Here is a 15,320-nt window from a genome sequence, read left to right on the forward strand (position 1 = left end):
TCCTTGATGCCCATAAAACTGTTAAGGAAAAGTATTATGCCAACCTGATGAAGTCCTCACTGCCATCCTAAGAGAAGAAAAGATCATTCTTCGGGGGACTTTAATACCAGGGTTGGCCGTGACTCTGATGTCTGGAGAGGAATCATTGGGAAAAATGAGGTGGGAAAAGCCAAAGCAAATGGTGTCCTCCGGCTGACAAAGTATGCTCAGTATGGCCTCGTTATAACAAACACCATCTTCTGCTAGAGGGGTAAATACAAAACCACATGGAGGCATCCTAGATCAAAGCACTGGCACCTCCTGGATTCTGTTATTGTTCTGAGACAAAGATCTAAGTGATGACTGTATCATTCGAACTATGCGGGAGTCTTATGCCTCCTAGAAAGATCATTGCCTGGTCAATTGGTACTGAACATCCACCTAGCACCAACACATTGCAAGACCCAAAAATCCAAGAGGAAGAAGATCAATGACTCAGCCCTAAAGCAGCCCAACTGAAGGCAGGAATTCTAAGTGCAGCTCTCCATCAATCAAGAAAATCTTTACACAGCCAACTTAATTTCAGAACAGTGAGATCAAATAAAGTGACCTGTACTAGACTCCTGTGTCAAGACCATTGAGTTCGATCATCACCGTCACCAGGATTGTATCAACGAAAACGATGCTGAAATATGTGACCTCCTGAAACAAAAACAAGCAGCCTTCATTGCCTGGCAGAACAACCCAAGGTTGCAAGTCAAGAAGGCAAAATTCCAACAGCTTAATGCTGACACGAAAAGGTAAAGGGCATTTGATGGGGGAAAAAAAGGCTCGAGGGATCCAACAATATGCTGACCGTCATGGTAATGCATAGCTTTTTTGAAGCTACCATGCAGAGCCACCTACAGACCAAGGTCAAATGGACAAACTCCCCTTCTCTCACAGGATGGTATTTCTCTTCTCAAGAATGACAATACTATCCATCAATGTTGGAAAGAACATTTTCAGCAACTCCTCAAACATTAATCCACGTTGGCAGCTGATACTCTCCAGGCTATAACCCAATATTCTGTGGTAGAATCCACGGGTGAATCACCATTGATGGGAGAGATGTGACATCAAATGGAAGAAAAGGCAATCAAATGGAAAAAAAACAACAAAGCCTGCAGCCCTGATGATATTTCACCTCAGGTTTTCAAAGCTGGTGGGCATTATGCTCACATCAAGACTCTATGCACTCATCCTATGGATTCGGGAGGAAAAAGAACTCTCCCCTCCACCACCACCCACCCCACCCCCCACAACCAACTTCAGGGATGCCATGATTGTAACTATCTTCAAGAAGGAAGATAAATCGTGCTGTGGAAACTATTGAGGTATTTCCCTCTTGTCCATGGCAGGAAAATCATGACATGCATACGCCTGAAATCGCTACTTCCTGTGGCTGAGGAAATCCTCCCAGAGACACATGTCGGCTTTAGACCCTCGAGAGGAACCTCTGATGTGGCCTTTGTTGCCGCACAATCCAAGAAAAAGGTTAAGAACAAAACCAGGAACTCTACTTTGCATTCATCGACTTGACAAAAGCATGTAACTCAGTAATTGTGAGGCTCTGTGGATTGTGCTCCAAAGATTTGGATGTCCAAAATACTTCATCACAATCTTGCAACTGCTTGATGATGACATGACTGCAACTGTCTTGAGTGGGCGATCAAGACAGCAAGGCTCGATAGCCCCCACATTATTTACAATCTACCTAATGGTGGCTATTCACCTCATCAAACATCAACTGCTCTTTGGTGTCAGTATTAAACCATCCAGCTGGAAAACGCTGTAACCTCAGTTGCCTCCATGTCAAAACTAAACTGACCACCATGCTCATACAGGATCTACAGTTTTTGAATGAATGCAGTGTTGTTGCCCACACTGCACCAGGTGTGCATGGGATGGCCAAGGTAGACTGGGAACAGCTATTTGTGGGGAAATCTACAGAAGAGCAGTGGGGGCCGTTCAAAAAGGAAATGGGGAGGGTACAGGCTCAACATGTTCCCTTTAGGGTGATAGGAAGGAGTAACAAGCCCAGAGAGCCATGGATGACCAAAGATATTCAGGATACAATAAGGAAAAGAGAGGCTTTTAGCAGGTACAAGGGGAGCAAATCAACGGAGGCATTAATGGAGTACAGGAAGTGCAGGGTGGAGCTTAAGAAAGCAATTAGGAGAGCAAAGAGGGGGATATGAGAAAGCTCTGGCTGGTAAAAGTAGGCAAAATCTCAAGATATTCTATAAGTATATCAATGGGAAGAGGATAACCAGGGAAAGAGTAGGGCCCATTAGGGACCAAGGGGGCAATCTATGGGTGGAGCCAGAGGACATCGGTAGAATGTTGAACGAATACTTCACATCCATCTCCACCCAAGAGAATATGGATGAAGGTATGGAACTCAAGGAGAGAGACTGCGAGGTTCTTGAGCAAATTGATATAGGGAATGACAAGGTATTGGAGGCGTTGGCAGGCTTAAAAGTGGACAAATCGCTAGGTCCGGATGATTTGTGTCCTAGACTGCTAAGAAAGGCAAGGGAGGAGATCGCAGGGGCTCTGACCCAAATTTTTAATTCCTCTCTGGCCACGGGGAAGGTGCCAGAGGACTGGAGAACAGCTAATGTGGTTCCGTTAGTTAAGAAGGGTTGTAGAGATAAGCCAGGGAACTACAGACCAGTGACTCTCACATCAGTGGTAGGGAAACTGTTGGAGAAAATTCTGAAGGAGAGAATGTATCTCCACTTGGAGAGGCAAGGTTTGGCCAGGGATATGAGAAAGCATGGCTTTGTCAGAGGGAGGTCATGCCTAACAAATTTGATTACATTTTTTGAGGAGGTGACCAGGTGTGTAGATGAGGGTAGCACAGTTGATGTCGTTTAAATGGATTTCAGCAAAGCCTTTGACAAGATCCCACATGGGAGACTTATAAAGAAGGCAAATGCACATGGGATACAGGGTAATTTGATAAAGTGGATTCAAAATTGGCTTCGTTGTAGGAGACAGAGGGTGATGACAGAAGGATGCTTTAGTGACTGGAAACCAGTGTCCAGTAGCGTACCACAGGGATCTGTGCTGGGTCCCCTATTATTTGTCATTTATATAAACGACATAGATGACTATGTGGGGGGTAGGGTTAGTAAGTTTGCGGATGACACAAAGATTGGCTGGGTGGTTAACAGTGAGGTTTAGTGTCTTGGGCTACAGGAAGATATAGACGGGATGGTCAAATGGGCAGATAAATGGCAGATGGAATTTATCCCTGAAAAGTGTGAGGTGATACACTTTGGAAGGAGTAATTTGACAAGGAAGTATTCAATGAAGGGCATGACACTAGGAAGTTCTGAGGAATAAAGGGACCTTGGCGTGTGTGTCCATAGATCTCTGAAGGCGGAGGAGCATATTAGTGGGGTGGTGAAAAAGGCATATGGGACACTTGCCTTTATCAATTGAAGCATAGATTACAAAAGTAGGGAGGTCGTGTTGGAGTTGCATAGAACCTTGGTGAGACCACAGCTGGAGTACTGTGTGCAGTTCTGGTCACCACATTATAGGAAGGATGTGATTGCACTGGAGGGGTTGCAGAGGAGATTCACCAGGATGTTGCCTGGGATGAAACATTTAAGTTATAAAGAGAGGTTGGATAGACTTAAGTTGTTTTTGTTGGAGCAGAGAAGACTGAGGGGCAACCTGATCGAGGTGTACAAGATTATGAGCGGCATGGCAGGGTGGATAGGGAGCAACTGTTCCCCTTAGTTGAAGGGTCAGTCACAAGGGGACACAAGTTCAAGGTGAGGGGCAGGAGGTTTGGGGGGGATGTGAGGAAAAGCTTTTTTACCCAGATGGTGGTGACAGTCTGGAATGCGCTGCCTGGGAGGGTGGTGGAGGCGGGTTGCCTCACATCCTTTAAAAAGTACCTGGATGAGCGCTTGGCAAGTCATAACATTCAAGGCTATGGGCCAAGTGCTGGTAAATGGGATTAGGTCGGTAGGTCAGGTGTTTCTCACGTGTCGGCGCAGACTCGATGGGCCGAAGGGCCTCTTCTGCACTGTGATTCTGTGACTCTTGATCTCTTCAATTCTGCATAGAAGGGCTTAGGCCTGCCCTTGAATGTTGCCAAAATAAAACACATATCAACGCACATCTGGTTAGCCAAATATGCCACCTTCCATATATGTTGAAGGGGAGAATCTGAAATGTGTTGTACATGTCCCATCAAAAGGCCACCATTGACGAAGAGATCCATCACCGGATCAGCTGCGCCAGCTCAGCCTTATACAAACTACTACAGGAGTGAGTGTTTGACTACAAAGACCGCTGCAAGTCAACAGAAGTCCGAGTGTACAGAGCAGTTGTCGTCACCACGTCCCTGTACTGCAGTGAAACCTGGACTGTGTTTTATTGACACATAAGAGCACTAAAGAAATTCCATCAGCAATGCCTCCACTACATTCTCCAGATACAATAGGAGGATTGTCCTTCTTGAAGACAGCTCCACAAGCATTCAGGCAAAACTGCAAAACCAACAACAATGGACTGGACACTGCATCTGGATGGCCGAAAAGTGTCTCCCCACCATGTCCTGTTTTCTCAACTCTTAAGTGGCTAGCGTTCTAGTGCTGGACAAAGAAAACCCTTCAGACACTCAAGTTCTTTTTAAGAGTGACAGCATTGACATTAATGGGAGGAGCTTGCTACCAATCATTCAAAATTGCAGCAACTTGTCCATGCAACATGCTTTGTGTCCAAATGCCTTAATGATGAGGCAGAGCGGCGGCAGAGAAGATAGGAAAAGGGAGCAAATCCTGCACTTTGGATCCCATGACTTCATGGGATGTCCTGCTCCATGTGTTCAAAGATCTGCGGGTCGAGAATCGGCCTGTTCAGTCACATGAAGACCCATGGCAGAAACTTGCGAACTTGAGTAGACGTCATCCTCAAAGCAAAGGACAGCTGACAATGTTATAGGTTGAGAGTTGATACCCCTCACAGTGAGATCCTAATCTTCACAAAGCTATCAAGTGATATTATTTTTCTACTGCGAGGGGGGGTAAAGCCAGGATAAGTCAACACAGACCACTCTTGCATGTTGTTAGTTATAGAGTACTAATGGCAGATGCTTAGAAGGAGTTTTACATTTTTTCTTGGATTGTGGGCAACAATGGTTAACAGTATATATGGTCCATTCCTAGATGCCTTGTGGACATAAGCAGTCAAATGTACAAGTGTCCTGTAGGACATTAGTTAAGTTGATGGATTTTTACAATAGCCTAGTCTTCATAATTATTTTCCTGGTGCTGGTCCAAGAATTACCAGATTTATTGAATTCAGTTTCACAATTTGCTGTAATGAGATTAGAGCTCATGTAGAGGTTAAGACTATAAATTGAGCAGTCCACAACCAGAATCACCAGGTTACCATACAGAGTTGCTCCCCACCTTCTTGAACAAAAAGAATGATGTGTGATTTGAAGTAAATAAATGAGGAAGAATTTTTTTTAAAATACAAAAACTTCAGATGGTTTAGTGGGTAAGCATTATCAGCTGTGTACTCCACCCTGCTTACCAGGAAGATGGAAAGATCAATTCTCGGTTGGTATTGAGTTAGCTATTCTCAGCCTCCACTGCAGTACACACACAATTGGCTAAGATGAGAAAATCAGCCAGAGTTTCTGCTTCTGATCGTTATCCAATAATGAAAAGTGTGTGAGAATATCAAATAAAACAAAATCAGTAATTAATGCAATGTTCCTTAACGTCAAATAGCCTACTGTTATGCACTGTTTGGGATCAAACATACAGAATGGTCACTTGGATTAGTTAATAGAAGCTGCTTATACCTATGGTTCTGCACTGCATGACTCAGTGGTTGCAGTGAAGAGAAAAAAAAACTAAAACAATTGCAGATAAATCTTCAACTTATACTTAGGTGTTACATATACTTTGAGTGTTATGGCAAATATTATCTGAGCACGTGAAGTAGTAATATTCACTTAGGAGTAATACCACACAACAGGTGGGCCACATATTATTTAAAAATTAAGTTATTTTATAGCTTATAAGATCCACAGTGATGTTCAGGGTCAATTAAGGAAATATAAGGAGGCTTTTCAAATCTGATATGAGGTACGATGAAACTCAAGATCGTCTACTGAGAAAGATTTCTACAGTCATGAGTAACAGCAATCCCAACCTTAAATTAAGGAATCAGTCTTGTATAACATTAAGAGGAGAATTTTCCTATGGCGGGCAGGCTGGGCGGGAGCGAAAGAGCACCCAAATCTCCCTGAGGCAAAGTGCTGCCTTCAGGGAGATCAGCTCGAGTTTGAAGCATTAAATAAAGCTGAGAAACTGAAAATCTAAATGACACAGGGTGACGTCGGGATGCACGCCCGACGTCACCCCGCATTATTTTACGTGTCGGCGAGTGGGCCCCAACCCCCGTTTGCTGACCGGAAGATACAGCCCCAGGAAACCTCATCCCACCCGTGGATGAGGTTTCCTGAAAAACGTGAAGGCCGCTTGGGCTTATCTGCCCAAGATAAGGTTGGATGGGCAGCATTCTTAACAAGTTTAATTACTTTTATAATGGACTTAATAGGCCGTTGACATTTGAAATATCGAAATGACGCGTGATGACGTCGGGATGCATGCCAGACGTCATCGCGCATCATTTTATACGTCGGCGTGTCTGACCCACCCCCGGACGCCAACCAGAAGATTCAGCCCTAAGAAGCTATTTATCTAAACAAAAATTGTCTGAAATCCACCTCAAAGGTCATATTAATGCACCTTGATAACAACTTAAACATCAAAATTTGAAGCAAACCGCTATTGTATTTAATATTAATTGCATTTTTCCATTATACTTGGGAAATTGTTCCCAGCTTATTGTTAGTTTGAAATTTTCCAACTAAGTTTTCACTTGAAATTTTGATTTTTTGTAGAGCACAATGCCTGGAGCAAAGAGGCAGAATTAGTTTAATAATGAAACAGCAAGACACAATCAAGTAATGACAAATAGACATCAAAGCTGCTCCACCCTATAATGACTACTGCCTCGCTACTTTGCCTGCTTTTACCCGGTTGCTGCCAACCACCAGTATGCTTCTTTCTTTAGGCTGTATAACAGGATGAACTGGGTCACCAAATTCTCCACTGTCACTACTATTCCATGATATCCTGACACTTTTGATGAGCCACATTGGTCTCCCCTCTGTGTTGCTAAGCTAGAGGATTCATCAGTGGTGTAGTGAACCATCTACAGGCATTGCTGAGAAAAGGCATAATTTGTCCAATTACTGAAACTGAAGTGCAGAACTCATACCCTCTGCTCAAAACTTGCTGTATTTAAATATATTAATGAGCATTAAATGTGTTTATCCATATTTCATTTCAATGTGGGACTGAAAGTTAGGCCAAATATTCAAAGCTGTGTTTTCATGGTGTAAAGTACTCATGCACTGGCTGTCGTAGAGCACAAATATAAGTGCAGATTAGGCGTTTCCTGAACTAATCAATTATCTGATTACGATACACCACTGAGCATCCAATTAATAGCAGTACTGGCGGTGAACTTGAAGCCAAATTGTTTGCTTGAATATTTGTCCAGTGAATGTCACATGTCACAGGGAGAAAATGCATGGCAATTGGTTGAAAGAGATTTATCCCCACCTCCCAAACTACGGTTACTTTCAGGTGACTCATTTTATTTCAGATCTGGCACTTCCTATCACAAATTGTCTTCTTTTCCTGTCCATCTTATTGATGTGTTTAATGTGCTAAGATCACCACATGCAACCACTGTTTCACACTCCCAAAACCAATGACCAGTAAAATGGCACTGAAATGAATGGCATTTTTAAAATTGATGTTTATTACTGTATGTATGTTTCAATTAACTTTTTTCCTGACTCAAAGCAGCTAGACTCTGTAGCACTGCCCAACAAGAAAAAGAACAAAAACAATTTATGTTTATATAGCGTCTCTAATGTCTCGAGGTGCTTCGCAGAGCATCATAAAACAAAGTATTGCACGGAGCCACATAAGGAAATATTACGACAGGAGACCAAAAGCTTGTTCAAAGAGAGTTTAGGAGTGTCTTAGAGGAGGAAAGCAAGGTAGAGAGGCAAAGTGTTGTAGGGAGGGCATTCCAGAGCTTGGGGCCTATAGGCACAGTCACCAGTGGTGGAGCAATTAAAACTAGGAATGCACAAAATGCCAGAATTAGAGGAGTGCAGATATCTGAGAGTTATGGGGTTGCAGGAGATTACAGAGATAGGGAGGGGCAAGGCCACGGAGGGATTTGAAAACAAGGATGAGAATTCCAAAATCAAGACATTGCTTGACTGGGAGCCAATGTAGGTCAACAATCACAGATGATGTGGGTTTAAACATGGACAGCAGAGTTTTGGAAGTTTACAGTGGGTAAAATGTGGGAGGCCAGCCAGAGTGCAGTTAAGTCTAGATGTAACAAAGCTTTAGGGGTTTCAGCAGCAGATGTGCTGAGACGGGGGCAAAAATCAGGCGATGTTACGGAGGTAGAAATAGATGATTATTAGGAAAGGCACAAATATGAGGTCAGAAGTTCATCTCGGGATCAAATGTGACACAAAAGTTGCAAATAGACTGGCTTAATCTCAAACTATTGCCAGGGAGAGGGATGAAGTTAGTGGTTAGGGAATGGAATTTGGAGAGTGGACTGAAGAAAATAGCTTCAGTGTTCCTAATATTTAATTGCAGGAAATTTCTGCTCATCCAGTACTGGATGTTGGATAAACAGTCTAATAATTTAGCAACAGTGGAGGAGTTGAAGGAGGCGGTGGTGAGGTAGAGCTGGGTGTCATCAGTGTACATGTGAAAATTAATACTGTGCCTTAGGATGATGTCACTGAGGTGCATCATGCAGATGAGAAATAGGAGAGCCAAGGACAGGACCTTGGGGAACACCAGGGGTAACAGTGCAGGAGCAGAAAGCAAAGCCATTGCAAGTGATTCTCTGGCTACAATTATATAAGAATGGGACCAATTGAGAGCCATCCCACCCATCTGGACAACAGTGGAGAGGTATTGAAGGAGGATGGTGTGATTAACCGTGTTAAAAGTTGTGGACAGGTCAAAAAGAGCAAGGAGGGAAGGCTTACCTTCACATAGGATATCATATGACTTTGATAAGATTAGTTGTGAAAAATGACAATTGTGTGACATATGAAGCTGAGGAGGCAGGAGCAGAAGTGTGTGTGAGGTAAATTCGTACTGCCAGTCTGCCAGCATGTTTCCACCTCCGGCATATCTTCATGGAGGCTGCTTTGTGGACGCCAATTAGGTCAATTAAAGTGCCTAGTGAGGACACTCATCAAACTCTGTCTGGAATTTTCCCACTAAGGTTGAAGTCCATTGAATGGAATAATACCTCATTTAATTTCCTCCCTGCCTCCCCAGCCTGCAGCCACGATTACCAGAGGGCCACAGCCATGACCATTTACCATCATGGACAGCGCCCACCTCTCCCACTGGGGTATCAACCATCCATAGCACAAGGTGCCCTGAGTGCTTCTGCCAGCTTTGGAATCCCCCCGCCCCTGCCCATGCCCCAATCCATTATCGGATGGCGTTCCCAGAGGTGGCATCTTAATTGGCCACCTCCTGAAAATTCTCCCTCAGGGCCCTGCTGCCGGCTTTTCTGGTTTCCTGACCTGCATTTCATACCAACCTGTGAATTGGGATCTGTGGTTGAGAAGCCAGCCAATATTGTGCAGGATTTGCTTGCAATTACCTTGTTTTTCAAAGTAAATGGCAAGATTAAAGTTTTAGCTTTTAAACTACTTGATTTAGATAACAAGATCAGAGCAAATGTCACCACTCTATCATTTTGGAAGGAGAAATGATATAGTAAAATATTAGCAGTCCCTTACACTGTTGAAATGGAGTCTGCAATTCAACAGCAACATCTAAAAGGACAAATGATCTGTACTTAAATGTTTGCTTAGGTTTTTAAAAAATGAGAATACAGCTGTAAATTGCAAAAATATGCAATACCCTCATTCTTGGTTATTGTTAAATATTATTCAACAAACCCTCTTCGTGAGAAATGCAAGTGAAGGAACAAAACGTATGGCTGTTCTGCAGTATGGAATTCTTCAAAACAGCAAGATTGACAAGAAGGCAAAATAAATCAAGTATTAATTAGGTAAGACTAAGCTTGAATTTTTAAAAGCCTGGATATTGTAGAAGATGGGGTTCCACTGTTTTGACATTATGGGAAAGAATAAGCTGGATTGGAAGGTGTTGAAATGAACCTTGATTTCAACAAAATATTGTAGAGAGGGAAAAGAACAGAAGACAGCATCTGCAGCTTAGAATGAATACCTTGGCTAAGATCGTAGTCTAGAATATCCAGTTAAGTTACTTTGGCTTCCAACGTATCTCCTATCATTTAAATTAAAAGAACACTGGAAACTACTAACATCGTGCATTCTGTTGCAGTGCTAATATGATAGGGTACGTACATTAAAGTGCCCCTTTAAAATAAGCACCTGTTTATTTTGCAACCTGCCTCCAGGCTGCTAGCAACACCACACTGTGGCTGGCAAAACCAGGTCTGTTGCAGCCATTCACCACCACAGTTAGGTAGAAAAGATGACCCTGTTGGGGGTTAGGAGCCACAACCAAAAAGGATCAAAGCAGAAAATCATGGGATGTATGTCTTGAGTAACCAAACACTTGAGTGTACTCAGGATTTTTGGAGCAGATAGATTGATTCATCATGAGAAAATAAAACAAATGTCTGTTGTTGTTCTGGCCCATGATCAGGTAATTTTTTTGATTAATTTTCCTTCTTTTTCTATAATATGCTTTGTTTAAAAGCAGGATCATCAGTAGCTAATTATGTCAATTATTAATCCTTCAGGAAGTTTTTTTAAATTGCACATTTTGGAAATCAGAATCAAGTCCTTCAGAAGTGATATCATCATACACCAACACTGAGCAAATGGAGACTGGCTCCAATTGTTTTCAACAAGAAAGTGGATCAAAACAGAGTGACTCCCACGAATTCTGCAGCATATATTATAGAAACTGGTAAATGTTCTGAAATGACTAGTATACTGCAAGCTCTTCCTGGGGGTTTTACTGTTGTCTTCAGAACACTCCCACAAGATTTATTTACATGTAATAACTCCCGACTTGCTGTTAATCTTATATAATACATCCAGAAGTTATAAAAAATTGTATTACCAATCAATACGGATCTAGATTTATTACATTGGTGTCATCAGTATAAAAATGGTATTTCTGAAATCATCATTGATATCGCCAATGGTTTACTCTGGTTTCTTGGATGCAACAAAAATGTATTTGTATAGCAGCTTTAACACAAGGAAAAACAAATCTTAATGTGCCTCACAAAGGAGAGAAACACACATCCACGCACACGGGGCCCCACATGCAGGTACATATTCCAGCAGGGCTAATGGAGAATGATCAGAGGCAGAAGCTCTGGTCTTCCAAGCTCATGGTAGACCTGGACCAACCATAGCCCTGGCTGAGGTCTGCCAACCATACAGTGCATCAGCGTCCAGCTAAGCGCCATCAATTACTCCAGCCAGCAGGAGAATTCAAACACCAACAGATCCTTGGGCACTTAGGAATGAGTTGTGGGTTTCTGACATGCCAGGTATTTGTTAGTAAAGGTTAATAGGGATTTTACTGCTCAAACTTCCAGACAATAGCATACTATCATACTGTTATTATCTTAAATGGGGCATGCATGTAGTTGATCAGATGCTATATCCAACAGTCAACCCAAAACACAACAGCAATTTGCATTTATATGGCAACTTCAACAAACCAGTAGCAAAATGTCCGAAGGTGCTTCACAGGAGCAATGATCCAACACAATCTGGCATGACATCTGACCTCTAAACATTCCCATTTTTTAAGGCTAAAAGTACTCACATGCAAATTGCACAGCCCCCAAGTATAAATGAAGGAGGTAGGTAAGATGATCAAGCACACAGTTGAATAGATGTATTTTGAGAAAGTGTTTAAAGTTGGTTTGAGAGGAGTTGGAGTTTAGGGAGAGGCTGGGGGTTGGGTGGTCCAGACAATAAGACAAAATACTTGAACCCTCTGCCACCAATGATGGAATATAGGCATATGGCTGGAGCTGGAAGAACGGGAGCAGCTCAACTGGGGCCAGTTCCGAATCCCAATGAAATTCAGCCTAGTTACTTTCCATGAGGGAAAAGACCCCAGGGGGCATAAAGGTTGAGGTCACATTAGGAGGGGGTGGACAAGGTTGTGATGAGATTTAAAAACATAAGAACATAAGAAATAGGAGCATAAATAGTCCATTCAGGCCTGCTCTGCCATTTAATATCATCATGTTTGATTTTCTACCTCAATTCCACCTTCCCGTACTAGGCCCATAGCTCTTAATACCCTTAGTATCCAAACATTTATTGATCTCTTTCAGTAACATGTTCAACAACTGAGCTCACAGCCTTCTGGGGAGAGAATTCCAAAGATCTGAAACCCTTTGAGTGAAGAAATTTCTCCTCATCTCATCGCTAAGTGGTCAACCAGGGGGTGGGGGGTCATGAAATGCCATGGCCACCCCCTTTCCACCTGCCCTGCTGCAATTTTATCAGCAACGAGGTGATGGGCCACCCACCCAACCACAAGCCAACTGAGGCCCTTAAGTAGCCAATTAATAGCCACTTAAGGGCCTCATTCTGCCACTGCTGAGATTTAACCAGCAGCAGGAGAGCCACATGTCAAACATCCAGCCTGGCAGCTCTCACTGCGTGGGCTAGTCAGATGCAAGGTGGGGGTTGCATCCTTAATTGGCCCCCTAGGCCATTGGATGGCCCACCCCAGGCCTCTCCACCCTTCCCCCTGCTTATCTGCCCAAGCCCCTCACCGCATTTGCAAGGGCATGGCGGCCTGGCCCTGGTGAGACCCCCAGACTTACCTTTGGTTCCACCTCTAGTGCAACAAGCTTCCCTGCAGGCTTCACTGCAGTATTGACAGTGGCCACTGCTCCCGGTGCTGCTGCTGGTATTGGAAGGCTGCCGGTCTCTGATTGGCCTGCAGTTCTCTGAGGTAGATAGTAAAATGACTATTGGGTGAGCCTGCCAACTGTTGCTGGGCTGGCCCCCAGATTTTACACATGGGGATGGGATCAATGCTCCAGTGTAAAATCTGGCCAGTATACTTGAAGCCACTTGGGAGAAAGGTTAACATACCAAATGTTTCCCTAATAGCTTGCTATACCTGCATGTTGAATTTCTGTAATTCATATACAAGAATACATAGGTCCCTCTGAAAACCTACAATTCCCAGTCTTTCACCAATTGAAAAATATTCTCCTTTTTTTTCATCCCAAAGTGGAAAATTCATACTAATCCACATTATATTCCCTCTGCATCCTCTTCAGGTCCTCCTCACAGCTTATGTTCCCAGCTAACTTTGTACTGACAGCAAATTTGGAAACATTACACTTGGCCCCCTCATTTAACTCATGGATATTGGTTATAAAAAGCTGAGGCCTAAGCACTAATTCTTGCAATACCCCACGAGTTATAAACTGCCAACCCTAAAATGACCTGTTTATTCCTGCTCTGTTTTCTGTCTGTTAACCAATCCTCAATTTATAGATGATTATGATTTTGAATTGGGACAGACAGCCAATGACAAAGACTGGTATAATAAGCAATTGAGACATTGTGCAGAACAGGATGCAGGCAGTGCAACTTTAAATGGGTAAGGAGGTGTCAGCTGTGGCTCGGTTCATAGCACCCTTGCCTTTGATATCAGAAGGTTGTGGGTTCATGTCCCACTCCCAGAAACCAAGAACTGTGAATGTACTCAAAAGAGTTGCAATCTGTGACTGTTGATAACTTGAAAGAGTTTAAATGGGTAAGGAGGTGTCAGCTGTGGCTCAGTCCATAGCACCCTCACCTTTGAATCAGAAGGTTGTGGGTTCGTGTCCCACTCCTGGAAAACCAAGAACTGTGATTGTACTCAAAAGAGTTGCAATCTGTGACTGTTGATAACTCGAAAGAATTTTTAAATGGGTAAGGTTTGTGTCCAGTGGATTATTTGATACTGCCATTGGAGGAATCAAGTGACCACAGGGTCAGAGATGGGCAATGCTGCAGAAGTGGAAATAAATGGTATTTGTGCTGGTTAGAACATGGGATTGAAGCTTAATTCTGGCCAAACAGACATGTTTGATTGCTTTCTGTCCTGAATGAGTAATTAAGGAGCAAGGTGTAATGGCCAGTAGGGAGCAGTGCTTGAATGAGTTTTGACAGAGAATAAATACAATTGCCAGAAAGGGAAAAATCCAAGAGAAAGTACTTCTGTCTTTCTAGTATCCTATTATGTAAAGTGGAAAAAAGTATAAAAGTAAACATTGAGGTTAGCTATATGCTTGTTTGAAATTCTTCTTTCTTATTTTAACAAAGGCAATAACCTGTTTAAAAATATTCACAGAATCACAGAATCTTTACAGTGCAAGAGGCAGCCATTCGGCCCATTGAGTCTGCACTGGCTCTCTGAAAGAGCATTCTACCTAGTCCCACTCTCCTGTCTTATCCCCGTAACCTTGTATATTCTTTCTTTTCAAATAACCATCCAATTCCTTTTTGAATACCTCGACCAAACCTACCTCCACTACCTTCTCAGGAAGTTCATTCCAGAGTCCAACAACCCTTTGGGTGAAAAAAAATTTTCCTCACCATTTTTACTCCTTTTACCAATTAGTTTGAATCTATGCCCTTTAGTTCTTGATGGTCCCTTGAGTCGGAACAGTTTCTCGCTATTTACCCTGTTCCCAAACCACTCAGCATCATCCAGTCAGCGAGCATGGGGCGGGGACTGTGCGCCGACATGTAAAATGACGCAGGGTGACGTCAGGTGGGCATCACACCGCGTCATTTACATTTTCAGGTCAGCGTGTGCGGAGCCGAATTTGCTGCGTGCCCGCTGACCTGTCAACGGCCACTTAAGGCCATTAATAAAGTAATTGAGATAATCAATGGACCTACCCATCCAACCATAAGGTTGGCGGGCAGGCCAGGAGCCCAGGTGGGCTTCTGAAAAAACATGAAACCTCATTCACGGGCGGGATGAGGTTTCATGAGGGTGTTAAAATTTTTCTGAAATGTCTAAATAAAAGAAATTGACATGTCCCAGCTCATGTAACAGTGGCACATGAGTGGACATGTCAGTATTTTTTTTTCTCATCTTTAATCAAACTTTCAAACCTAAGCCGATCTCCCTGAGGCAGCACTTTGC

General features: G+C 43.1%; 1 protein-coding gene across 9 annotated transcripts in view; it reads right to left on the reverse strand.

The window, feature by feature from the left end:
- arb2a (ARB2 cotranscriptional regulator A) overlaps positions 1-15,320 on the reverse strand; it is a 918,141-nt gene that overhangs the window by 684,899 nt on the left and 217,922 nt on the right. The window lies entirely within an intron of this gene.

Source organism: Cetorhinus maximus, chromosome 2 (genome assembly GCF_964194155.1).
Source record: "Cetorhinus maximus chromosome 2, sCetMax3.hap1.1, whole genome shotgun sequence".
In the NCBI taxonomy this organism is placed as follows: domain Eukaryota; kingdom Metazoa; phylum Chordata; class Chondrichthyes; order Lamniformes; family Cetorhinidae; genus Cetorhinus; species Cetorhinus maximus.